Genomic DNA, 22,347 nt, shown 5'->3' with positions numbered 1-22,347 from the left:
AGGCAAAATGTGTGCGGCTCTCCTATCGTGGCACCTAAAGGGTTAGCCTAGCAGAGGATGGTTTCGATCCATCGACCTCTGGGTTATGGGCCCAGCACGCTTCCGCTGCGCCACTCTGCTCCGCCTCACCCCAGATGGGACTCGAACCCACAATCCCTGGCTTAGGAGGCCAGTGCCTTATCCATTAGGCCACTGGGGCTTACCAGCTGCGCTCCATCAGAGCCTTTGCTCCACTGGTATCAAAGGAATGTTTTAAATGTCGGGATAGCCGGACAAAGCCACTGTGTTGAATTTTCGGGTCTCGGGCCCTGAGCCGGCAGAAAGCACTCCAGACTGACTGTGGCAGGTGAGCATGGCTATATTTCCTGATTTGAAATGTTTCCATGTCAGAAGATCGTTTGAAGAGATGTTTGCATTTTACACGACAGTGTAAAGTGACGGGAAGATCAAGACTAAGTGAAGTGAACGTGTATATAAACGTGGAAGTGGCTACAGGTTCCCCACTCGGAAGCCCCCTCCACTCGCCGTTCTCAGCGCTGGCCCAGACTCTGAGGGAAATGGCGCGCGTCAACGCGCAGGAGAGGCCTCTAAAAACTCGGCCTAGCAGAGGATGGTTTCGATCCATCGACCTCTGGGTTATGGGCCCAGCACGCTTCCGCTGCGCCACTCTGTGCGGCTCCGCCTCACCCCAGATGGGACTCGAACCCACAATCCCTGGCTTAGGAGGCCAGTGCCTTATCCATTAGGCCACTGGGGCTTACCAGCTGCGCTCCATCAGAGCCTTTGCTCCACTGGTGTCAAAGGAATGTTTTAAATGTCGGGATAGCCGGACAAAGCCACTGTGTTGAATTTTCGGGTCTCGGGCCCTGAGCCGGCAGAAAGCACTCCAGACTGACTGTGGCAGGTGAGCATGGCTATATTTCCTGATTTGAAATGTTTCCATGTCAGAAGATCGTTTGAAGAGATGTTTGCATTTTACACGACAGTGTAAAGTGACGGGAAGATCAAGACTAAGTGAAGTGAACGTGTATATAAACGTGGAAGTGGCTACAGGTTCCCCACTCGGAAGCCCCCTCCACTCGCCGGTCTCAGCGCTGGCCCAGACTCTGAGGGAAATGGCGCGCGTCATGCGCAGGAGAGGCCTCTAAAAACTCGGCCTAGCAGAGGATGGTTTCGATCCATCGACCTCTGGGTTATGGGCCCAGCACGCTTCCGCTGCGCCACTCTGCTCTGCCTCAGTTCTCATTGCCTGCTCATTTCCATTAGCTCCAGTGCTCTCATTGCAGTTTGACTGGATTGCAAGGCAGATTTGAGAAAATGCAGATGAGATGATCAGGACAAGTCAAAGGAGGTGCGTAGTCGGATACGGAAATGGCTGCACGTTCCCCAGTGAAAGCCTGCCGGTCGTAGTTTTCATTCCCGTGTCAGGCTGTGGGTTGTGAAAGGCAAAATGTGTGCGGCTCTCCTATCGTGGCACCTAAAGGGTTAGCCTAGCAGAGGATGGTTTCGATCCATCGACCTCTGGGTTATGGGCCCAGCACGCTTCCGCTGCGCCACTCTGCTCCGCCTCACCCCAGATGGGACTCGAACCCACAATCCCTGGCTTAGGAGGCCAGTGCCTTATCCATTAGGCTACTGGGGCTTACCAGCTGCGCTCCATCAGAGCCTTTGCTCCACTGGTATCAAAGGAATGTTTTAAATGTCGGGATAGCCGGACAAAGCCACTGTGTTGAATTTTCGGGTCTCGGGCCCTGAGCCGGCAGAAAGCACTCCAGACTGACTGTGGCAGGTGAGCATGGCTATATTTCCTGATTTGAAATGTTTCCATGTCAGAAGATCGTTTGAAGAGATGTTTGCATTTTACACGACAGTGTAAAGTGACGGGAAGATCAAGACTAAGTGAAGTGAACGTGTATATAAACGTGGAAGTGGCTACAGGTTCCCCACTCGGAAGCCCCCTCCACTCGCCGTTCTCAGCGCTGGCCCAGACTCTGAGGGAAATGGCGCGCGTCAACGCGCAGGAGAGGCCTCTAAAAACTCGGCCTAGCAGAGGATGGTTTCGATCCATCGACCTCTGGGTTATGGGCCCAGCACGCTTCCGCTGCGCCACTCTGCTCCGCCTCACCCCAGATGGGACTTGAACCCACAATCCCTGGCTTAGGAGGCCAGTGCCTTATCCATTAGGCCACTGGGGCTTACCAGCTGCGCTCCATCAGAGCCTTTGCTCCACTGGTATCAAAGGAATGTTTTAAATGTCGGGATAGCCGGACAACGCCACTGTGTTGAATTTTCGGGTCTCGGGCCCTGAGCCGGCAGAAAGCACTCCAGACTGACTGTGGCAGGTGAGCATGGCTATATTTCCTGATTTGAAATGTTTCCATGTCAGAAGATCGTTTGAAGAGATGTTTGCATTTTACACGACAGTGTAAAGTGACGGGAAGATCAAGACTAAGTGAAGTGAACGTGTATATAAACGTGGAAGTGGCTACAGGTTCCCCACTCGGAAGCCCCCTCCACTCGCCGTTCTCAGCGCTGGCCCAGACTCTGAGGGAAATGGCGCGCGTCAACGCGCAGGAGAGGCCTCTAAAAACTCGGCCTAGCAGAGGATGGTTTCGATCCATCGACCTCTGGGTTATGGGCCCAGCACGCTTCCGCTGCGCCACTCTGCTCTGCCTCAGTTCTCATTGCCTGCTCATTTCCATTAGCTCCAGTGCTCTCATTGCAGTTTGACTGGATTGCAAGGCAGATTTGAGAAAATGCAGATGAGATGATCAGGACAAGTCAAAGGAGGTGCGTAGTCGGATACGGAAATGGCTGCACGTTCCCCAGTGAAAGCCTGCCGGTCGTAGTTTTCATTCCCGTGTCAGGCTGTGGGTTGTGAAAGGCAAAATGTGTGCGGCTCTCCTATCGTGGCACCTAAAGGGTTAGCCTAGCAGAGGATGGTTTCGATCCATCGACCTCTGGGTTATGGGCCCAGCACGCTTCCGCTGCGCCACTCTGCTCCGCCTCACCCCAGATGGGACTCGAACCCACAATCCCTGGCTTAGGAGGCCAGTGCCTTATCCATTAGGCCACTGGGGCTTACCAGCTGCGCTCCATCAGAGCCTTTGCTCCACTGGTATCAAAGGAATGTTTTAAATGTCGGGATAGCCGGACAAAGCCACTGTGTTGAATTTTCGGGTCTCGGGCCCTGAGCCGGCAGAAAGCACTCCAGACTGACTGTGGCAGGTGAGCATGGCTATATTTCCTGATTTGAAATGTTTCCATGTCAGAAGATCGTTTGAAGAGATGTTTGCATTTTACACGACAGTGTAAAGTGACGGGAAGATCAAGACTAAGTGAAGTGAACGTGTATATAAACGTGGAAGTGGCTACAGGTTCCCCACTCGGAAGCCCCCTCCACTCGCCGTTCTCAGCGCTGGCCCAGACTCTGAGGGAAATGGCGCGCGTCAACGCGCAGGAGAGGCCTCTAAAAACTCGGCCTAGCAGAGGATGGTTTCAATCCATCGACCTCTGGGTTATGGGCCCAGCACGCTTCCGCTGCGCCACTCTGCTCCGCCTCACCCCAGATGGGACTCGAACCCACAATCCCTGGCTTAGGAGGCCAGTGCCTTATCCATTAGGCCACTGGGGCTTACCAGCTGTGCTCCATCAGAGCCTTTGCTCCACTGGTATCAAAGGAATGTTTTAAATGTCGGGATAGCCGGACAAAGCCACTGTGTTGAATTTTCGGGTCTCGGGCCCTGAGCCGGCAGAAAGCACTCCAGACTGACTGTGGCAGGTGAGCATGGCTATATTTCCTGATTTGAAATGTTTCCATGTCAGAAGATCGTTTGAAGAGATGTTTGCATTTTACACGACAGTGTAAAGTGACGGGAAGATCAAGACTAAGTGAAGTGAACGTGTATATAAACGTGGAAGTGGCTACAGGTTCCCCACTCGGAAGCCCCCTCCACTCGCCGTTCTCAGCGCTGGCCCAGACTCTGAGGGAAATGGCGCGCGTCAACGCGCAGGAGAGGCCTCTAAAAACTCGGCCTAGCAGAGGATGGTTTCGATCCATCGACCTCTGGGTTATGGGCCCAGCACGCTTCCGCTGCGCCACTCTGCTCCGCCTCACCCCAGATGGGACTCGAACCCACAATCCCTGGCTTAGGAGGCCAGTGCCTTATCCATTAGGCCACTGGGGCTTACCAGCTGCGCTCCATCAGAGCCTTTGCTCCACTGGTATCAAAGGAATGTTTTAAATGTCGGGATAGCCGGACAAAGCCACTGTGTTGAATTTTCGGGTCTCGGGCCCTGAGCCGGCAGAAAGCACTCCAGACTGACTGTGGCAGGTGAGCATGGCTATATTTCCTGATTTGAAATGTTTCCATGTCAGAAGATCGTTTGAAGAGATGTTTGCATTTTACACGACAGTGTAAAGTGACGGGAAGATCAAGACTAAGTGAAGTGAACGTGTATATAAACGTGGAAGTGGCTACAGGTTCCCCACTCGGAAGCCCCCTCCACTCGCCGTTCTCAGCGCTGGCCCAGACTCTGAGGGAAATGGCGCGCGTCATGCGCAGGAGAGGCCTCTAAAAACTCGGCCTAGCAGAGGATGGTTTCGATCCATCGACCTCTGGGTTATGGGCCCAGCACGCTTCCGCTGCGCCACTCTGCTCTGCCTCAGTTCTCATTGCCTGCTCATTTCCATTAGCTCCAGTGCTCTCATTGCAGTTTGACTGGATTGCAAGGCAGATTTGAGAAAATGCAGATGAGATGATCAGGACAAGTCAAAGGAGGTGCGTAGTCGGATACGGAAATGGCTGCACGTTCCCCAGTGAAAGCCTGCCGGTCGTAGTTTTCATTCCCGTGTCAGGCTGTGGGTTGTGAAAGGCAAAATGTGTGCGGCTCTCCTATCGTGGCACCTAAAGGGTTAGCCTAGCAGAGGATGGTTTCGATCCATCGACCTCTGGGTTATGGGCCCAGCACGCTTCCGCTGCGCCACTCTGCTCCGCCTCACCCCAGATGGGACTCGAACCCACAATCCCTGGCTTAGGAGGCCAGTGCCTTATCCATTAGGCCACTGGGGCTTACCAGCTGCGCTCCATCAGAGCCTTTGCTCCACTGGTATCAAAGGAATGTTTTAAATGTCGGGATAGCCGGACAAAGCCACTGTGTTGAATTTTCGGGTCTCGGGCCCTGAGCCGGCAGAAAGCACTCCAGACTGACTGTGGCAGGTGAGCATGGCTATATTTCCTGATTTGAAATGTTTCCATGTCAGAAGATCGTTTGAAGAGATGTTTGCATTTTACACGACAGTGTAAAGTGACGGGAAGATCAAGACTAAGTGAAGTGAACGTGTATATAAACGTGGAAGTGGCTACAGGTTCCCCACTCGGAAGCCCCCTCCACTCGCCGTTCTCAGCGCTGGCCCAGACTCTGAGGGAAATGGCGCGCGTCAACGCGCAGGAGAGGCCTCTAAAAACTCGGCCTAGCAGAGGATGGTTTCGATCCATCGACCTCTGGGTTATGGGCCCAGCACGCTTCCGCTGCGCCACTCTGCTCCGCCTCACCCCAGATGGGACTCGAACCCACAATCCCTGGCTTAGGAGGCCAGTGCCTTATCCATTAGGCTACTGGGGCTTACCAGCTGCGCTCCATCAGAGCCTTTGCTCCACTGGTATCAAAGGAATGTTTTAAATGTCGGGATAGCCGGACAAAGCCACTGTGTTGAATTTTCGGGTCTCGGGCCCTGAGCCGGCAGAAAGCACTCCAGACTGACTGTGGCAGGTGAGCATGGCTATATTTCCTGATTTGAAATGTTTCCATGTCAGAAGATCGTTTGAAGAGATGTTTGCATTTTACACGACAGTGTAAAGTGACGGGAAGATCAAGACTAAGTGAAGTGAACGTGTATATAAACGTGGAAGTGGCTACAGGTTCCCCACTCGGAAGCCCCCTCCACTCGCCGTTCTCAGCGCTGGCCCAGACTCTGAGGGAAATGGCGCGCGTCAACGCGCAGGAGAGGCCTCTAAAAACTCGGCCTAGCAGAGGATGGTTTCGATCCATCGACCTCTGGGTTATGGGCCCAGCACGCTTCCGCTGCGCCACTCTGCTCCGCCTCACCCCAGATGGGACTTGAACCCACAATCCCTGGCTTAGGAGGCCAGTGCCTTATCCATTAGGCCACTGGGGCTTACCAGCTGCGCTCCATCAGAGCCTTTGCTCCACTGGTATCAAAGGAATGTTTTAAATGTCGGGATAGCCGGACAAAGCCACTGTGTTGAATTTTCGGGTCTCGGGCCCTGAGCCGGCAGAAAGCACTCCAGACTGACTGTGGCAGGTGAGCATGGCTATATTTCCTGATTTGAAATGTTTCCATGTCAGAAGATCGTTTGAAGAGATGTTTGCATTTTACACGACAGTGTAAAGTGACGGGAAGATCAAGACTAAGTGAAGTGAACGTGTATATAAACGTGGAAGTGGCTACAGGTTCCCCACTCGGAAGCCCCCTCCACTCGCCGTTCTCAGCGCTGGCCCAGACTCTGAGGGAAATGGCGCGCGTCAACGCGCAGGAGAGGCCTCTAAAAACTCGGCCTAGCAGAGGATGGTTTCGATCCATCGACCTCTGGGTTATGGGCCCAGCACGCTTCCGCTGCGCCACTCTGCTCTGCCTCAGTTCTCATTGCCTGCTCATTTCCATTAGCTCCAGTGCTCTCATTGCAGTTTGACTGGATTGCAAGGCAGATTTGAGAAAATGCAGATGAGATGATCAGGACAAGTCAAAGGAGGTGCGTAGTCGGATACGGAAATGGCTGCACGTTCCCCAGTGAAAGCCTGCCGGTCGTAGTTTTCATTCCCGTGTCAGGCTGTGGGTTGTGAAAGGCAAAATGTGTGCGGCTCTCCTATCGTGGCACCTAAAGGGTTAGCCTAGCAGAGGATGGTTTCGATCCATCGACCTCTGGGTTATGGGCCCAGCACGCTTCCGCTGCGCCACTCTGCTCCGCCTCACCCCAGATGGGACTCGAACCCACAATCCCTGGCTTAGGAGGCCAGTGCCTTATCCATTAGGCCACTGGGGCTTACCAGCTGCGCTCCATCAGAGCCTTTGCTCCACTGGTATCAAAGGAATGTTTTAAATGTCGGGATAGCCGGACAAAGCCACTGTGTTGAATTTTCGGGTCTCGGGCCCTGAGCCGGCAGAAAGCACTCCAGACTGACTGTGGCAGGTGAGCATGGCTATATTTCCTGATTTGAAATGTTTCCATGTCAGAAGATCGTTTGAAGAGATGTTTGCATTTTACACGACAGTGTAAAGTGACGGGAAGATCAAGACTAAGTGAAGTGAACGTGTATATAAACGTGGAAGTGGCTACAGGTTCCCCACTCGGAAGCCCCCTCCACTCGCCGTTCTCAGCGCTGGCCCAGACTCTGAGGGAAATGGCGCGCGTCAACGCGCAGGAGAGGCCTCTAAAAACTCGGCCTAGCAGAGGATGGTTTCGATCCATCGACCTCTGGGTTATGGGCCCAGCACGCTTCCGCTGCGCCACTCTGCTCTGCCTCAGTTCTCATTGCCTGCTCATTTCCATTAGCTCCAGTGCTCTCATTGCAGTTTGACTGGATTGCAAGGCAGATTTGAGAAAATGCAGATGAGATGATCAGGACAAGTCAAAGGAGGTGCGTAGTCGGATACGGAAATGGCTGCACGTTCCCCAGTGAAAGCCTGCCGGTCGTAGTTTTCATTCCCGTGTCAGGCTGTGGGTTGTGAAAGGCAAAATGTGTGCGGCTCTCCTATCGTGGCACCTAAAGGGTTAGCCTAGCAGAGGATGGTTTCGATCCATCGACCTCTGGGTTATGGGCCCAGCACGCTTCCGCTGCGCCACTCTGCTCCGCCTCACCCCAGATGGGACTCGAACCCACAATCCCTGGCTTAGGAGGCCAGTGCCTTATCCATTAGGCCACTGGGGCTTACCAGCTGCGCTCCATCAGAGCCTTTGCTCCACTGGTATCAAAGGAATGTTTTAAATGTCGGGATAGCCGGACAAAGCCACTGTGTTGAATTTTCGGGTCTCGGGCCCTGAGCCGGCAGAAAGCACTCCAGACTGACTGTGGCAGGTGAGCATGGCTATATTTCCTGATTTGAAATGTTTCCATGTCAGAAGATCGTTTGAAGAGATGTTTGCATTTTACACGACAGTGTAAAGTGACGGGAAGATCAAGACTAAGTGAAGTGAACGTGTATATAAACGTGGAAGTGGCTACAGGTTCCCCACTCGGAAGCCCCCTCCACTCGCCGTTCTCAGCGCTGGCCCAGACTCTGAGGGAAATGGCGCGCGTCAACGCGCAGGAGAGGCCTCTAAAAACTCGGCCTAGCAGAGGATGGTTTCAATCCATCGACCTCTGGGTTATGGGCCCAGCACGCTTCCGCTGCGCCACTCTGCTCCGCCTCACCCCAGATGGGACTCGAACCCACAATCCCTGGCTTAGGAGGCCAGTGCCTTATCCATTAGGCCACTGGGGCTTACCAGCTGTGCTCCATCAGAGCCTTTGCTCCACTGGTATCAAAGGAATGTTTTAAATGTCGGGATAGCCGGACAAAGCCACTGTGTTGAATTTTCGGGTCTCGGGCCCTGAGCCGGCAGAAAGCACTCCAGACTGACTGTGGCAGGTGAGCATGGCTATATTTCCTGATTTGAAATGTTTCCATGTCAGAAGATCGTTTGAAGAGATGTTTGCATTTTACACGACAGTGTAAAGTGACGGGAAGATCAAGACTAAGTGAAGTGAACGTGTATATAAACGTGGAAGTGGCTACAGGTTCCCCACTCGGAAGCCCCCTCCACTCGCCGTTCTCAGCGCTGGCCCAGACTCTGAGGGAAATGGCGCGCGTCAACGCGCAGGAGAGGCCTCTAAAAACTCGGCCTAGCAGAGGATGGTTTCGATCCATCGACCTCTGGGTTATGGGCCCAGCACGCTTCCGCTGCGCCACTCTGCTCTGCCTCAGTTCTCATTGCCTGCTCATTTCCATTAGCTCCAGTGCTCTCATTGCAGTTTGACTGGATTGCAAGGCAGATTTGAGAAAATGCAGATGAGATGATCAGGACAAGTCAAAGGAGGTGCGTAGTCGGATACGGAAATGGCTGCACGTTCCCCAGTGAAAGCCTGCCGGTCGTAGTTTTCATTCCCGTGTCAGGCTGTGGGTTGTGAAAGGCAAAATGTGTGCGGCTCTCCTATCGTGGCACCTAAAGGGTTAGCCTAGCAGAGGATGGTTTCGATCCATCGACCTCTGGGTTATGGGCCCAGCACGCTTCCGCTGCGCCACTCTGCTCCGCCTCACCCCAGATGGGACTCGAACCCACAATCCCTGGCTTAGGAGGCCAGTGCCTTATCCATTAGGCCACTGGGGCTTACCAGCTGCGCTCCATCAGAGCCTTTGCTCCACTGGTATCAAAGGAATGTTTTAAATGTCGGGATAGCCGGACAAAGCCACTGTGTTGAATTTTCGGGTCTCGGGCCCTGAGCCGGCAGAAAGCACTCCAGACTGACTGTGGCAGGTGAGCATGGCTATATTTCCTGATTTGAAATGTTTCCATGTCAGAAGATCGTTTGAAGAGATGTTTGCATTTTACACGACAGTGTAAAGTGACGGGAAGATCAAGACTAAGTGAAGTGAACGTGTATATAAACGTGGAAGTGGCTACAGGTTCCCCACTCGGAAGCCCCCTCCACTCGCCGTTCTCAGCGCTGGCCCAGACTCTGAGGGAAATGGCGCGCGTCAACGCGCAGGAGAGGCCTCTAAAAACTCGGCCTAGCAGAGGATGGTTTCGATCCATCGACCTCTGGGTTATGGGCCCAGCACGCTTCCGCTGCGCCACTCTGCTCTGCCTCAGTTCTCATTGCCTGCTCATTTCCATTAGCTCCAGTGCTCTCATTGCAGTTTGACTGGATTGCAAGGCAGATTTGAGAAAATGCAGATGAGATGATCAGGACAAGTCAAAGGAGGTGCGTAGTCGGATACGGAAATGGCTGCACGTTCCCCAGTGAAAGCCTGCCGGTCGTAGTTTTCATTCCCGTGTCAGGCTGTGGGTTGTGAAAGGCAAAATGTGTGCGGCTCTCCTATCGTGGCACCTAAAGGGTTAGCCTAGCAGAGGATGGTTTCGATCCATCGATCTCTGGGTTATGGGCCCAGCACGCTTCCGCTGCGCCACTCTGCTCCGCCTCACCCCAGATGGGACTCGAACCCACAATCCCTGGCTTAGGAGGCCAGTGCCTTATCCATTAGGCCACTGGGGCTTACCAGCTGCGCTCCATCAGAGCCTTTGCTCCACTGGTATCAAAGGAATGTTTTAAATGTCGGGATAGCCGGACAAAGCCACTGTGTTGAATTTTCGGGTCTCGGGCCCTGAGCCGGCAGAAAGCACTCCAGACTGACTGTGGCAGGTGAGCATGGCTATATTTCCTGATTTGAAATGTTTCCATGTCAGAAGATCGTTTGAAGAGATGTTTGCATTTTACACGACAGTGTAAAGTGACGGGAAGATCAAGACTAAGTGAAGTGAACGTGTATATAAACGTGGAAGTGGCTACAGGTTCCCCACTCGGAAGCCCCCTCCACTCGCCGTTCTCAGCGCTGGCCCAGACTCTGAGGGAAATGGCGCGCGTCAACGCGCAGGAGAGGCCTCTAAAAACTCGGCCTAGCAGAGGATGGTTTCAATCCATCGACCTCTGGGTTATGGGCCCAGCACGCTTCCGCTGCGCCACTCTGCTCCGCCTCACCCCAGATGGGACTCGAACCCACAATCCCTGGCTTAGGAGGCCAGTGCCTTATCCATTAGGCCACTGGGGCTTACCAGCTGTGCTCCATCAGAGCCTTTGCTCCACTGGTATCAAAGGAATGTTTTAAATGTCGGGATAGCCGGACAAAGCCACTGTGTTGAATTTTCGGGTCTCGGGCCCTGAGCCGGCAGAAAGCACTCCAGACTGACTGTGGCAGGTGAGCATGGCTATATTTCCTGATTTGAAATGTTTCCATGTCAGAAGATCGTTTGAAGAGATGTTTGCATTTTACACGACAGTGTAAAGTGACGGGAAGATCAAGACTAAGTGAAGTGAACGTGTATATAAACGTGGAAGTGGCTACAGGTTCCCCACTCGGAAGCCCCCTCCACTCGCCGTTCTCAGCGCTGGCCCAGACTCTGAGGGAAATGGCGCGCGTCAACGCGCAGGAGAGGCCTCTAAAAACTCGGCCTAGCAGAGGATGGTTTCGATCCATCGACCTCTGGGTTATGGGCCCAGCACGCTTCCGCTGCGCCACTCTGCTCCGCCTCACCCCAGATGGGACTCGAACCCACAATCCCTGGCTTAGGAGGCCAGTGCCTTATCCATTAGGCCACTGGGGCTTACCAGCTGCGCTCCATCAGAGCCTTTGCTCCACTGGTATCAAAGGAATGTTTTAAATGTCGGGATAGCCGGACAAAGCCACTGTGTTGAATTTTCGGGTCTCGGGCCCTGAGCCGGCAGAAAGCACTCCAGACTGACTGTGGCAGGTGAGCATGGCTATATTTCCTGATTTGAAATGTTTCCATGTCAGAAGATCGTTTGAAGAGATGTTTGCATTTTACACGACAGTGTAAAGTGACGGGAAGATCAAGACTAAGTGAAGTGAACGTGTATATAAACGTGGAAGTGGCTACAGGTTCCCCACTCGGAAGCCCCCTCCACTCGCCGTTCTCAGCGCTGGCCCAGACTCTGAGGGAAATGGCGCGCATCATGCGCAGGAGAGGCCTCTAAAAACTCGGCCTAGCAGAGGATGGTTTCGATCCATCGACCTCTGGGTTATGGGCCCAGCACGCTTCCGCTGCGCCACTCTGCTCTGCCTCAGTTCTCATTGCCTGCTCATTTCCATTAGCTCCAGTGCTCTCATTGCAGTTTGACTGGATTGCAAGGCAGATTTGAGAAAATGCAGATGAGATGATCAGGACAAGTCAAAGGAGGTGCGTAGTCGGATACGGAAATGGCTGCACGTTCCCCAGTGAAAGCCTGCCGGTCGTAGTTTTCATTCCCGTGTCAGGCTGTGGGTTGTGAAAGGCAAAATGTGTGCGGCTCTCCTATCGTGGCACCTAAAGGGTTAGCCTAGCAGAGGATGGTTTCGATCCATCGACCTCTGGGTTATGGGCCCAGCACGCTTCCGCTGCGCCACTCTGCTCCGCCTCACCCCAGATGGGACTCGAACCCACAATCCCTGGCTTAGGAGGCCAGTGCCTTATCCATTAGGCCACTGGGGCTTACCAGCTGCGCTCCATCAGAGCCTTTGCTCCACTGGTATCAAAGGAATGTTTTAAATGTCGGGATAGCCGGACAAAGCCACTGTGTTGAATTTTCGGGTCTCGGGCCCTGAGCCGGCAGAAAGCACTCCAGACTGACTGTGGCAGGTGAGCATGGCTATATTTCCTGATTTGAAATGTTTCCATGTCAGAAGATCGTTTGAAGAGATGTTTGCATTTTACACGACAGTGTAAAGTGACGGGAAGATCAAGACTAAGTGAAGTGAATGTGTATATAAACGTGGAAGTGGCTACAGGTTCCCCACTCGGAAGCCCCCTCCACTCGCCGTTCTCAGCGCTGGCCCAGACTCTGAGGGAAATGGCGCGCGTCAACGCGCAGGAGAGGCCTCTAAAAACTCGGCCTAGCAGAGGATGGTTTCGATCCATCGACCTCTGGGTTATGGGCCCAGCACGCTTCCGCTGCGCCACTCTGCTCCGCCTCACCCCAGATGGGACTCGAACCCACAATCCCTGGCTTAGGAGGCCAGTGCCTTATCCATTAGGCCACTGGGGCTTACCAGCTGTGCTCCATCAGAGCCTTTGCTCCACTGGTATCAAAGGAATGTTTTAAATGTCGGGATAGCCGGACAAAGCCACTGTGTTGAATTTTCGGGTCTCGGGCCCTGAGCCGGCAGAAAGCACTCCAGACTGACTGTGGCAGGTGAGCATGGCTATATTTCCTGATTTGAAATGTTTCCATGTCAGAAGATCGTTTGAAGAGATGTTTGCATTTTACACGACAGTGTAAAGTGACGGGAAGATCAAGACTAAGTGAAGTGAACGTGTATATAAACGTGGAAGTGGCTACAGGTTCCCCACTCGGAAGCCCCCTCCACTCGCCGTTCTCAGCGCTGGCCCAGACTCTGAGGGAAATGGCGCGCGTCAACGCGCAGGAGAGGCCTCTAAAAACTCGGCCTAGCAGAGGATGGTTTCGATCCATCGACCTCTGGGTTATGGGCCCAGCACGCTTCCGCTGCGCCACTCTGCTCCGCCTCACCCCAGATGGGACTCGAACCCACAATCCCTGGCTTAGGAGGCCAGTGCCTTATCCATTAGGCCACTGGGGCTTACCAGCTGCGCTCCATCAGAGCCTTTGCTCCACTGGTATCAAAGGAATGTTTTAAATTTCGGGATAGCCGGACAAAGCCACTGTGTTGAATTTTCGGGTCTCGGGCCCTGAGCCGGCAGAAAGCACTCCAGACTGACTGTGGCAGGTGAGCATGGCTATATTTCCTGATTTGAAATGTTTCCATGTCAGAAGATCGTTTGAAGAGATGTTTGCATTTTACACGACAGTGTAAAGTGACGGGAAGATCAAGACTAAGTGAAGTGAACGTGTATATAAACGTGGAAGTGGCTACAGGTTCCCCACTCGGAAGCCCCCTCCACTCGCCGTTCTCAGCGCTGGCCCAGACTCTGAGGGAAATGGCGCGCGTCAACGCGCAGGAGAGGCCTCTAAAAACTCGGCCTAGCAGAGGATGGTTTCGATCCATCGACCTCTGGGTTATGGGCCCAGCACGCTTCCGCTGCGCCACTCTGCTCTGCCTCAGTTCTCATTGCCTGCTCATTTCCATTAGCTCCAGAGCTCTCATTGCAGTTTGACTGGATTGCAAGGCAGATTTGAGAAAATGCAGATGAGATGATCAGGACAAGTCAAAGGAGGTGCGTAGTCGGATACGGAAATGGCTGCACGTTCCCCAGTGAAAGCCTGCCGGTCGTAGTTTTCATTCCCGTGTCAGGCTGTGGGTTGTGAAAGGCAAAATGTGTGCGGCTCTCCTATCGTGGCACCTAAAGGGTTAGCCTAGCAGAGGATGGTTTCGATCCATCGACCTCTGGGTTATGGGCCCAGCACGCTTCCGCTGCGCCACTCTGCTCCGCCTCACCCAAGATGGGACTCGAACCCACAATCCCTGGCTTAGGAGGCCAGTGCCTTATCCATTAGGCCCCTGGGGCTTACGAGCTGCGCTCCATCAGAGCCTTTGCTCCACTGGTATCAAAGGAATGTTTTAAATGTCGGGAAAGCCGGACAAAGCCACTGTGTTGAATTTTCGGGTCTCGGGCCCTGAGCCGGCAGAAAGCACTCCAGACTGACTGTGGCAGGTGAGCATGGCTATATTTCCTGATTTGAAATGTTTCCATGTCAGAAGATCGTTTGAAGAGATGTTTGCATTTTACACGACAGTGTAAAGTGACGGGAAGATCAAGACTAAGTGAAGTGAACGTGTATATAAACGTGGAAGTGGCTACAGGTTCCCCAATCGGAAGCCCCCTCCACTCGCCGTTCTCAGCGCTGGCCCAGACTCTGAGGGAAATGGCGCGCGTCAACGCGCAGGAGAGGCCTCTAAAAACTCGGCCTAGCAGAGGATGGTTTCGATCCATCGACCTCTGGGTTATGGGCCCAGCACGCTTCCGCTGCGCCACTCTGCTCTGCCTCAGTTCTCATTGCCTGCTCATTTCCATTAGCTCCAGTGCTCTCATTGCAGTTTGACTGGATTGCAAGGCAGATTTGAGAAAATGCAGATGAGATGATCAGGACAAGTCAAAGGAGGTGCGTAGTCGGATACGGAAATGGCTGCACGTTCCCCAGTGAAAGCCTGCCGGTCGTAGTTTTCATTCCCGTGTCAGGCTGTGGGTTGTGAAAGGCAAAATGTGTGCGGCTCTCCTATCGTGGCACCTAAAGGGTTAGCCTAGCAGAGGATGGTTTTGATCCATCGACCTCTGGGTTATGGGCCCAGCACGCTTCCGCTGCGCCACTCTGCTCCGCCTCACCCCAGATGGGACTCGAACCCACAATCCCTGGCTTAGGAGGCCAGTGCCTTATCCATTAGGCCACTGGGGCTTACCAGCTGCGCTCCATCAGAGCCTTTGCTCCACTGGTATCAAAGGAATGTTTTAAATGTCGGGATTGCCGGACAAAGCCACTGTGTTGAATTTTCGGGTCTCGGGCCCTGAGCTGGCAGAAAGCACTCCAGACTGACTGTGGCAGGTGAGCATGGCTATATTTCCTGATTTGAAATGTTTCCATGTCAGAAGATCGTTTGAAGAGATGTTTGCATTTTACACGACAGTGTAAAGTGAGGGGAAGATCAAGACTAAGTGAAGTGAACGTGTATATAAATGTGGAAGTGGCTACAGGTTCCCCACTCGGAAGCCCCCTCCACTCGCCGTTCTCAGCGCTGGCCCAGACTCTGAGGGAAATGGCGCGCGTCAACGCGCAGGAGAGGCCTCTAAAAACTCGGCCTAGCAGAGGATGGTTTCGATCCATCGACCTCTGGGTTATGGGCCCAGCACGCTTCCGCTGCGCCACTCTGCTCCGCCTCACCCCAGATGGGACTCGAACCCACAATCCCTGGCTTAGGAGGCCAGTGCCTTATCCATTAGGCCACTGGGGCTTACCAGCTGCGCTCCATCAGAGCCTTTGCTCCACTGGTATCAAAGGAATGTTTTAAATTTCGGGATAGCCGGACAAAGCCACTGTGTTGAATTTTCGGGTCTCGGGCCCTGAGCCGGCAGAAAGCACTCCAGACTGACTGTGGCAGGTGAGCATGGCTATATTTCCTGATTTGAAATGTTTCCATGTCAGAAGATCGTTTGAAGAGATGTTTGCATTTTACACGACAGTGTAAAGTGACGGGAAGATCAAGACTAAGTGAAGTGAACGTGTATATAAACGTGGAAGTGGCTACAGGTTCCCCACTCGGAAGCCCCCTCCACTCGCCGTTCTCAGCGCTGGCCCAGACTCTGAGGGAAATGGCGCGCGTCAACGCGCAGGAGAGGCCTCTAAAAACTCGGCCTAGCAGAGGATGGTTTCTATCCATCGACCTCTGGGTTATGGGCCCAGCACGCTTCCGCTGCGCCACTCTGCTCTGCCTCAGTTCTCATTGCCTGCTCATTTCCATTAGCTCCAGAGCTCTCATTGCAGTTTGACTGGATTGCAAGGCAGATTTGAGAAAATGCAGATGAGATGATCAGGACAAGTCAAAGGAGGTGCGTAGTCGGATACGGAAATGGCTGCACGTTCCCCAGTGAAAGCCTGCCGGTCGTAGTTTTCATTCCCGTGTCAGGCTGTGGGTTGTGAAAGGCAAAATGTGTGCGGCTCTCCTATCGTGGCACCTAAAGGGTTAGCCTAGCAGAGGATGGTTTCGATCCATCGACCTCTGGGTTATGGGCCCAGCACGCTTCCGCTGCGCCACTCTGCTCCGCCTCACCCAAGATGGGACTCGAACCCACAATCCCTGGCTTAGGAGGCCAGTGCCTTATCCATTAGGCCCCTGGGGCTTACGAGCTGCGCTCCATCAGAGCCTTTGCTCCACTGGTATCAAAGGAATGTTTTAAATGTCGGGAAAGCCGGACAAAGCCACTGTGTTGAATTTTCGGGTCTCGGGCCCTGAGCCGGCAGAAAGCACTCCAGACTGACTGTGGCAGGTGAGCATGGCTATATTTCCTGATTTGAAATGTTTCCATGTCAGAAGATCGTTTGAAGAGATGTTTGCATTTTACACGACAGTGTAAAGTGACGGGAAGATCAAGACTAAGTGAAGTGAACGTGTATATAAACGTGGAAGTGGCTACAGGTTCCCCAATCGGAAGCCCCCTCCACTCGCCGTTCTCAGCGCTGGCCCAGACTCTGAGGGAAATGGCGCGCGTCAACGCGCAGGAGAGGCCTCTAAAAACTCGGCCTAGCAGAGGATGGTTTCGATCCATCGACCTCTGGGTTATGGGCCCAGCACTCTTCCGCTGCGCCACTCTGCTCTGCCTCAGTTCTCATTGCCTGCTCATTTCCATTAGCTCCAGTGCTCTCATTGCAGTTTGACTGGATTGCAAGGCAGATTTGAGAAAATGCAGATGAGATGATCAGGACAAGTCAAAGGAGGTGCGTAGTCGGATACGGAAATGGCTGCACGTTCCCCAGTGAAAGCCTGCCGGTCGTAGTTTTCATTCCCGTGTCAGGCTGTGGGTTGTGAAAGGCAAAATGTGTGCGGCTCTCCTATCGTGGCACCTAAAGGGTTAGCCTAGCAGAGGATGGTTTCGATCCATCGACCTCTGGGTTATGGGCCCAGCACGCTTCCGCTGCGCCACTCTGCTCCGCCTCACCCCAGATGGGACTCGAACCCACAATCCCTGGCTTAGGAGGCCAGTGCCTTATCCATTAGGCCACTGGGGCTTACCAGCTGCGCTCCATCAGAGCCTTTGCTCCACTGGTATCAAAGGAATGTTTTAAATGTCGGGATTGCCGGACAAAGCCACTGTGTTGAATTTTCGGGTCTCGGGCCCTGAGCTGGCAGAAAGCACTCCAGACTGACTGTGGCAGGTGAGCATGGCTATATTTCCTGATTTGAAATGTTTCCATGTCAGAAGATCGTTTGAAGAGATGTTTGCATTTTACACGACAGTGTAAAGTGAGGGGAAGATCAAGACTAAGTGAAGTGAACGTGTATATAAATGTGGAAGTGGCTACAGGTTCCCCACTCGGAAGCCCCCTCCACTCGCCGTTCTCAGCGCTGGCCCAGACTCTGAGGGAAATGGCGCGCGTCAACGCGCAGGAGAGGCCTCTAAAAACTCGGCCTAGCAGAGGATGGTTTCGATCCATCGACCTCTGGGTTATGGGCCCAGCACGCTTCCGCTGCGCCACTCTGCTCCGCCTCACCCCAGATGGGACTCGAACCCACAATCCCTGGCTTAGGAGGCCAGTGCCTTATCCATTAGGCCACTGGGGCTTACCAGCTGCGCTCCATCAGAGCCTTTGCTCCACTGGTATCAAAGGAATGTTTTAAATGTCGGGATTGCCGGACAAAGCCACTGTGTTGAATTTTCGGGTCTCGGGCCCTGAGCCGGCAGAAAGCACTCCAGACTGACTGTGGCAGGTGAGCATGGCTATATTTCCTGATTTGAAATGTTTCCATGTCAGAAGATCGTTTGAAGAGATGTTTGCATTTTACACGACAGTGTAAAGTGACGGGAAGATCAAGACTAAGTGAAGTGAACGTGTATATAAACGTGGAAGTGGCTACAGGTTCCCCACTCGGAAGCCCCCTCCACTCGCCGTTCTCAGCGCTGGCCCAGACTCTGAGGGAAATGGCGCGCGTCAACGCGCAGGAGAGGCCTCTAAAAACTCGGCCTAGCAGAGGATGGTTTCGATCCATCGACCTCTGGGTTATGGGCCCAGCACGCTTCCGCTGCGCCACTCTGCTCTGCCTCAGTTCTCATTGCCTGCTCATTTCCATTAGCTCCAGAGCTCTCATTGCAGTTTGACTGGATTGCAAGGCAGATTTGAGAAAATGCAGATGAGATGATCAGGACAAGTCAAAGGAGGTGCGTAGTCGGATACGGAAATGGCTGCACGTTCCCCAGTGAAAGCCTGCCGGTCGTAGTTTTCATTCCCGTGTCAGGCTGTGGGTTGTGAAAGGCAAAATGTGTGCGGCTCTCCTATCGTGGCACCTAAAGGGTTAGCCTAGCAGAGGATGGTTTCGATCCATCGACCTCTGGGTTATGGGCCCAGCACGCTTCCGCTGCGCCACTCTGCTCCGCCTCACCCAAGATGGGACTCGAACCCACAATCCCTGGCTTAGGAGGCCAGTGCCTTATCCATTAGGCCCCTGGGGCTTACGAGCTGCGCTCCATCAGAGCCTTTGCTCCACTGGTATCAAAGGAATGTTTTAAATGTCGGGAAAGCCGGACAAAGCCACTGTGTTGAATTTTCGGGTCTCGGGCCCTGAGCCGGCAGAAAGCACTCCAGACTGACTGTGGCAGGTGAGCATGGCTATATTTCCTGATTTGAAATGTTTCCATGTCAGAAGATCGTTTGAAGAGATGTTTGCATTTTACACGACAGTGTAAAGTGACGGGAAGATCAAGACTAAGTGAAGTGAACGTGTATATAAACGTGGAAGTGGCTACAGGTTCCCCAATCGGAAGCCCCCTCCACTCGCCGTTCTCAGCGCTGGCCCAGACTCTGAGGGAAATGGCGCGCGTCAACGCGCAGGAGAGGCCTCTAAAAACTCGGCCTAGCAGAGGATGGTTTCGATCCATCGACCTCTGGGTTATGGGCCCAGCACGCTTCCGCTGCGCCACTCTGCTCTGCCTCAGTTCTCATTGCCTGCTCATTTCCATTAGCTCCAGTGCTCTCATTGCAGTTTGACTGGATTGCAAGGCAGATTTGAGAAAATGCAGATGAGATGATCAGGACAAGTCAAAGGAGGTGCGTAGTCGGATACGGAAATGGCTGCACGTTCCCCAGTGAAAGCCTGCCGGTCGTAGTTTTCATTCCCGTGTCAGGCTGTGGGTTGTGAAAGGCAAAATGTGTGCGGCTCTCCTATCGTGGCACCTAAAGGGTTAGCCTAGCAGAGGATGGTTTCGATCCATCGACCTCTGGGTTATGGGCCCAGCACGCTTCCGCTGCGCCACTCTGCTCCGCCTCACCCCAGATGGGACTCGAACCCACAATCCCTGGCTTAGGAGGCCAGTGCCTTATCCATTAGGCCACTGGGGCTTACCAGCTGCGCTCCATCAGATCCTTTGCTCCACTGGTATCAAAGGAATGTTTTAAATGTCGGGATTGCCGGACAAAGCCACTGTGTTGAATTTTCGGGTCTCGGGCCCTGAGCTGGCAGAAAGCACTCCAGACTGACTGTGGCAGGTGAGCATGGCTATATTTCCTGATTTGAAATGTTTCCATGTCAGAAGATCGTTTGAAGAGATGTTTGCATTTTACACGACAGTGTAAAGTGAGGGGAAGATCAAGACTAAGTGAAGTGAACGTGTATATAAATGTGGAAGTGGCTACAGGTTCCCCACTCGGAAGCCCCCTCCACTCGCCGTTCTCAGCGCTGGCCCAGACTCTGAGGGAAATGGCGCGCGTCAACGCGCAGGAGAGGCCTCTAAAAACTCGGCCTAGCAGAGGATGGTTTCGATCCATCGACCTCTGGGTTATGGGCCCAGCACGCTTCCGCTGCGCCACTCTGCTCTGCCTCAGTTCTCATTGCCTGCTCATTTCCATTAGCTCCAGAGCTCTCATTGCAGTTTGACTGGATTGCAAGGCAGATTTGAGAAAATGCAGATGAGATGATCAGGACAAGTCAAAGGAGGTGCGTAGTCGGATACGGAAATGGCTGCACGTTCCCCAGTGAAAGCCTGCCGGTCGTAGTTTTCATTCCCGTGTCAGGCTGTGGGTTGTGAAAGGCAAAATGTGTGCGGCTCTCCTATCGTGGAACCTAAAGGGTTAGCCTAGCAGAGGATGGTTTCGATCCATCGACCTCTGGGTTATGGGCCCAGCACGCTTCCGCTGCGCCACTCTGCTCCACCTCACCCCAGATGGGACTCGAACCCACAATCCCTGGCTTAGGAGGCCAGTGCCTTATCCATTAGGCCACTGGGGCTTACCAGCTGCGCTCCATCAGAGCCTTTGCTCCACTGGTATCAAAGGAATGTTTTAAATTTCGGGATAGCCGGACAAAGCCACTGTGTTGAATTTTCGGGTCTCGGGCCCTGAGCCGGCAGAAAGCACTCCAGACTGACTGTGGCAGGTGAGCATGGCTATATTTCCTGATTTGAAATGTTTCCATGTCAGAAGATCGTTTGAAGAGATGTTTGCATTTTACACGACAGTGTAAAGTGACTGGAAGATCAAGACTAAGTGAAGTGAACGTGTATATAAACGTGGAAGTGGCTACAGGTTCCCCACTCGGAAGCCCCCTCCACTCGCCATTCTCAGCGCTGGCCCAGACTCTGAGGGAAATGGCGCGCGTCAACGCGCAGGAGAGGCCTCTAAAAACTCGGCCTAGCAGAGGATGGTTTCTATCCATCGACCTCTGGGTTATGGGCCCAGCACGCTTCCGCTGCGCCACTCTGCTCTGCCTCAGTTCTCATTGCCTGCTCATTTCCATTAGCTCCAGAGCTCTCATTGCAGTTTGACTGGATTGCAAGGCAGATTTGAGAAAATGCAGATGAGATGATCAGGACAAGTCAAAGGAGGTGCGTAGTCGGATACGGAAATGGCTGCACGTTCCCCAGTGAAAGCCTGCCGGTCGTAGTTTTCATTCCCGTGTCAGGCTGTGGGTTGTGAAAGGCAAAATGTGTGCGGCTCTCCTATCGTGGCACCTAAAGGGTTGGCCTAGCAGAGGATGGTTTCGATCCATCGACCTCTGGGTTATGGGCCCAGCACGCTTCCGCTGCGCCACTCTGCTCCACCTCACCCCAGATGGGACTCGAACCCACAATCCCTGGCTTAGGAGGCCAGTGCCTTATCCATTAGGCCACTGGGGCTTACCAGCTGCGCTCCATCAGAGCCTTTGCTCCACTGGTATCAAAGGAATGTTTTAAATGTCGGGATTGCCGGACAAAGCCACTGTGTTGAATTTTCGGGTCTCGGGCCCTGAGCTGGCAGAAAGCACTCCAGACTGACTGTGGCAGGTGAGCATGGCTATATTTCCTGATTTGAAATGTTTCCATGTCAGAAGATCGTTTGAAGAGATGTTTGCATTTTACACGACAGTGTAAAGTGAGGGGAAGATCAAGACTAAGTGAAGTGAACGTGTATATAAATGTGGAAGTGGCTACAGGTTCCCCACTCGGAAGCCCCCTCCACTCGCCGTTCTCAGCGCTGGCCCAGACTCTGAGGGAAATGGCGCGCGTCAACGCGCAGGAGAGGCCTCTAAAAACTCGGCCTAGCAGAGGATGGTTTCGATCCATCGACCTCTGGGTTATGGGCCCAGCACGCTTCCGCTGCGCCACTCTGCTCCGCCTCACCCCAGATGGGACTCGAACCCACAATCCCTGGCTTAGGAGGCCAGTGCCTTATCCATTAGGCCACTGGGGCTTACCAGCTGCGCTCCATCAGAGCCTTTGCTCCACTGGTATCAAAGGAATGTTTTAAATGTCGGGATTGCCGGACAAAGCCACTGTGTTGAATTTTCGGGTCTCGGGCCCTGAGCTGGCAGAAAGCACTCCAGACTGACTGTGGCAGGTGAGCATGGCTATATTTCCTTATTTGAAATGTTTCCATGTCAGAAGATCGTTTGAAGAGATGTTTGCATTTTACACGACA

The 22,347-nt window shown here is 53.4% G+C and overlaps 28 non-coding genes across 28 annotated transcripts; all 28 read right to left on the bottom strand.

The window, feature by feature from the left end:
• Positions 1–126: 126 nt before the first annotated feature.
• Positions 127–199, bottom strand: trnar-ccu. The gene has a single exon. It is a non-coding gene; the product is annotated as a tRNA-Arg (tRNA).
• A 485-nt stretch (positions 200–684) lies between these two features.
• trnar-ccu lies at positions 685–757 on the bottom strand. The gene has a single exon. It is a non-coding gene; the product is annotated as a tRNA-Arg (tRNA).
• An 812-nt stretch (positions 758–1,569) lies between these two features.
• On the bottom strand, positions 1,570–1,642 carry trnar-ccu. The gene has a single exon. It is a non-coding gene; the product is annotated as a tRNA-Arg (tRNA).
• Positions 1,643–2,122: 480 nt separating this feature from the next.
• trnar-ccu lies at positions 2,123–2,195 on the bottom strand. Its single transcript has one exon. It is a non-coding gene; the product is annotated as a tRNA-Arg (tRNA).
• An 813-nt stretch (positions 2,196–3,008) lies between these two features.
• Positions 3,009–3,081, bottom strand: trnar-ccu. Its single transcript has one exon. It is a non-coding gene; the product is annotated as a tRNA-Arg (tRNA).
• A 480-nt stretch (positions 3,082–3,561) lies between these two features.
• On the bottom strand, positions 3,562–3,634 carry trnar-ccu. Its single transcript has one exon. It is a non-coding gene; the product is annotated as a tRNA-Arg (tRNA).
• Positions 3,635–4,114: 480 nt separating this feature from the next.
• trnar-ccu lies at positions 4,115–4,187 on the bottom strand. The gene has a single exon. It is a non-coding gene; the product is annotated as a tRNA-Arg (tRNA).
• Positions 4,188–4,999: 812 nt separating this feature from the next.
• Positions 5,000–5,072, bottom strand: trnar-ccu. Its single transcript has one exon. It is a non-coding gene; the product is annotated as a tRNA-Arg (tRNA).
• A 480-nt stretch (positions 5,073–5,552) lies between these two features.
• On the bottom strand, positions 5,553–5,625 carry trnar-ccu. The gene has a single exon. It is a non-coding gene; the product is annotated as a tRNA-Arg (tRNA).
• A 480-nt stretch (positions 5,626–6,105) lies between these two features.
• On the bottom strand, positions 6,106–6,178 carry trnar-ccu. The gene has a single exon. It is a non-coding gene; the product is annotated as a tRNA-Arg (tRNA).
• An 813-nt stretch (positions 6,179–6,991) lies between these two features.
• trnar-ccu lies at positions 6,992–7,064 on the bottom strand. The gene has a single exon. It is a non-coding gene; the product is annotated as a tRNA-Arg (tRNA).
• An 813-nt stretch (positions 7,065–7,877) lies between these two features.
• On the bottom strand, positions 7,878–7,950 carry trnar-ccu. The gene has a single exon. It is a non-coding gene; the product is annotated as a tRNA-Arg (tRNA).
• Positions 7,951–8,430: 480 nt separating this feature from the next.
• On the bottom strand, positions 8,431–8,503 carry trnar-ccu. Its single transcript has one exon. It is a non-coding gene; the product is annotated as a tRNA-Arg (tRNA).
• Positions 8,504–9,316: 813 nt separating this feature from the next.
• trnar-ccu lies at positions 9,317–9,389 on the bottom strand. The gene has a single exon. It is a non-coding gene; the product is annotated as a tRNA-Arg (tRNA).
• An 813-nt stretch (positions 9,390–10,202) lies between these two features.
• Positions 10,203–10,275, bottom strand: trnar-ccu. Its single transcript has one exon. It is a non-coding gene; the product is annotated as a tRNA-Arg (tRNA).
• A 480-nt stretch (positions 10,276–10,755) lies between these two features.
• On the bottom strand, positions 10,756–10,828 carry trnar-ccu. The gene has a single exon. It is a non-coding gene; the product is annotated as a tRNA-Arg (tRNA).
• Positions 10,829–11,308: 480 nt separating this feature from the next.
• On the bottom strand, positions 11,309–11,381 carry trnar-ccu. The gene has a single exon. It is a non-coding gene; the product is annotated as a tRNA-Arg (tRNA).
• An 812-nt stretch (positions 11,382–12,193) lies between these two features.
• On the bottom strand, positions 12,194–12,266 carry trnar-ccu. The gene has a single exon. It is a non-coding gene; the product is annotated as a tRNA-Arg (tRNA).
• Positions 12,267–12,746: 480 nt separating this feature from the next.
• trnar-ccu lies at positions 12,747–12,819 on the bottom strand. Its single transcript has one exon. It is a non-coding gene; the product is annotated as a tRNA-Arg (tRNA).
• A 480-nt stretch (positions 12,820–13,299) lies between these two features.
• Positions 13,300–13,372, bottom strand: trnar-ccu. Its single transcript has one exon. It is a non-coding gene; the product is annotated as a tRNA-Arg (tRNA).
• A 1,699-nt stretch (positions 13,373–15,071) lies between these two features.
• trnar-ccu lies at positions 15,072–15,144 on the bottom strand. The gene has a single exon. It is a non-coding gene; the product is annotated as a tRNA-Arg (tRNA).
• Positions 15,145–15,624: 480 nt separating this feature from the next.
• On the bottom strand, positions 15,625–15,697 carry trnar-ccu. The gene has a single exon. It is a non-coding gene; the product is annotated as a tRNA-Arg (tRNA).
• Positions 15,698–17,396: 1,699 nt separating this feature from the next.
• Positions 17,397–17,469, bottom strand: trnar-ccu. Its single transcript has one exon. It is a non-coding gene; the product is annotated as a tRNA-Arg (tRNA).
• Positions 17,470–17,949: 480 nt separating this feature from the next.
• On the bottom strand, positions 17,950–18,022 carry trnar-ccu. Its single transcript has one exon. It is a non-coding gene; the product is annotated as a tRNA-Arg (tRNA).
• A 1,699-nt stretch (positions 18,023–19,721) lies between these two features.
• On the bottom strand, positions 19,722–19,794 carry trnar-ccu. The gene has a single exon. It is a non-coding gene; the product is annotated as a tRNA-Arg (tRNA).
• An 813-nt stretch (positions 19,795–20,607) lies between these two features.
• On the bottom strand, positions 20,608–20,680 carry trnar-ccu. The gene has a single exon. It is a non-coding gene; the product is annotated as a tRNA-Arg (tRNA).
• Positions 20,681–21,493: 813 nt separating this feature from the next.
• trnar-ccu lies at positions 21,494–21,566 on the bottom strand. Its single transcript has one exon. It is a non-coding gene; the product is annotated as a tRNA-Arg (tRNA).
• Positions 21,567–22,046: 480 nt separating this feature from the next.
• On the bottom strand, positions 22,047–22,119 carry trnar-ccu. The gene has a single exon. It is a non-coding gene; the product is annotated as a tRNA-Arg (tRNA).
• Between the last annotated feature and the right edge of the window lie 228 nt (positions 22,120–22,347).

This window comes from Alosa sapidissima, chromosome 21, assembly GCF_018492685.1.
Source record: "Alosa sapidissima isolate fAloSap1 chromosome 21, fAloSap1.pri, whole genome shotgun sequence".
Taxonomy (NCBI): Eukaryota; Metazoa; Chordata; class Actinopteri; order Clupeiformes; family Clupeidae; genus Alosa; species Alosa sapidissima.
This window is presented reverse-complemented; position numbering and strand designations above follow the sequence as displayed.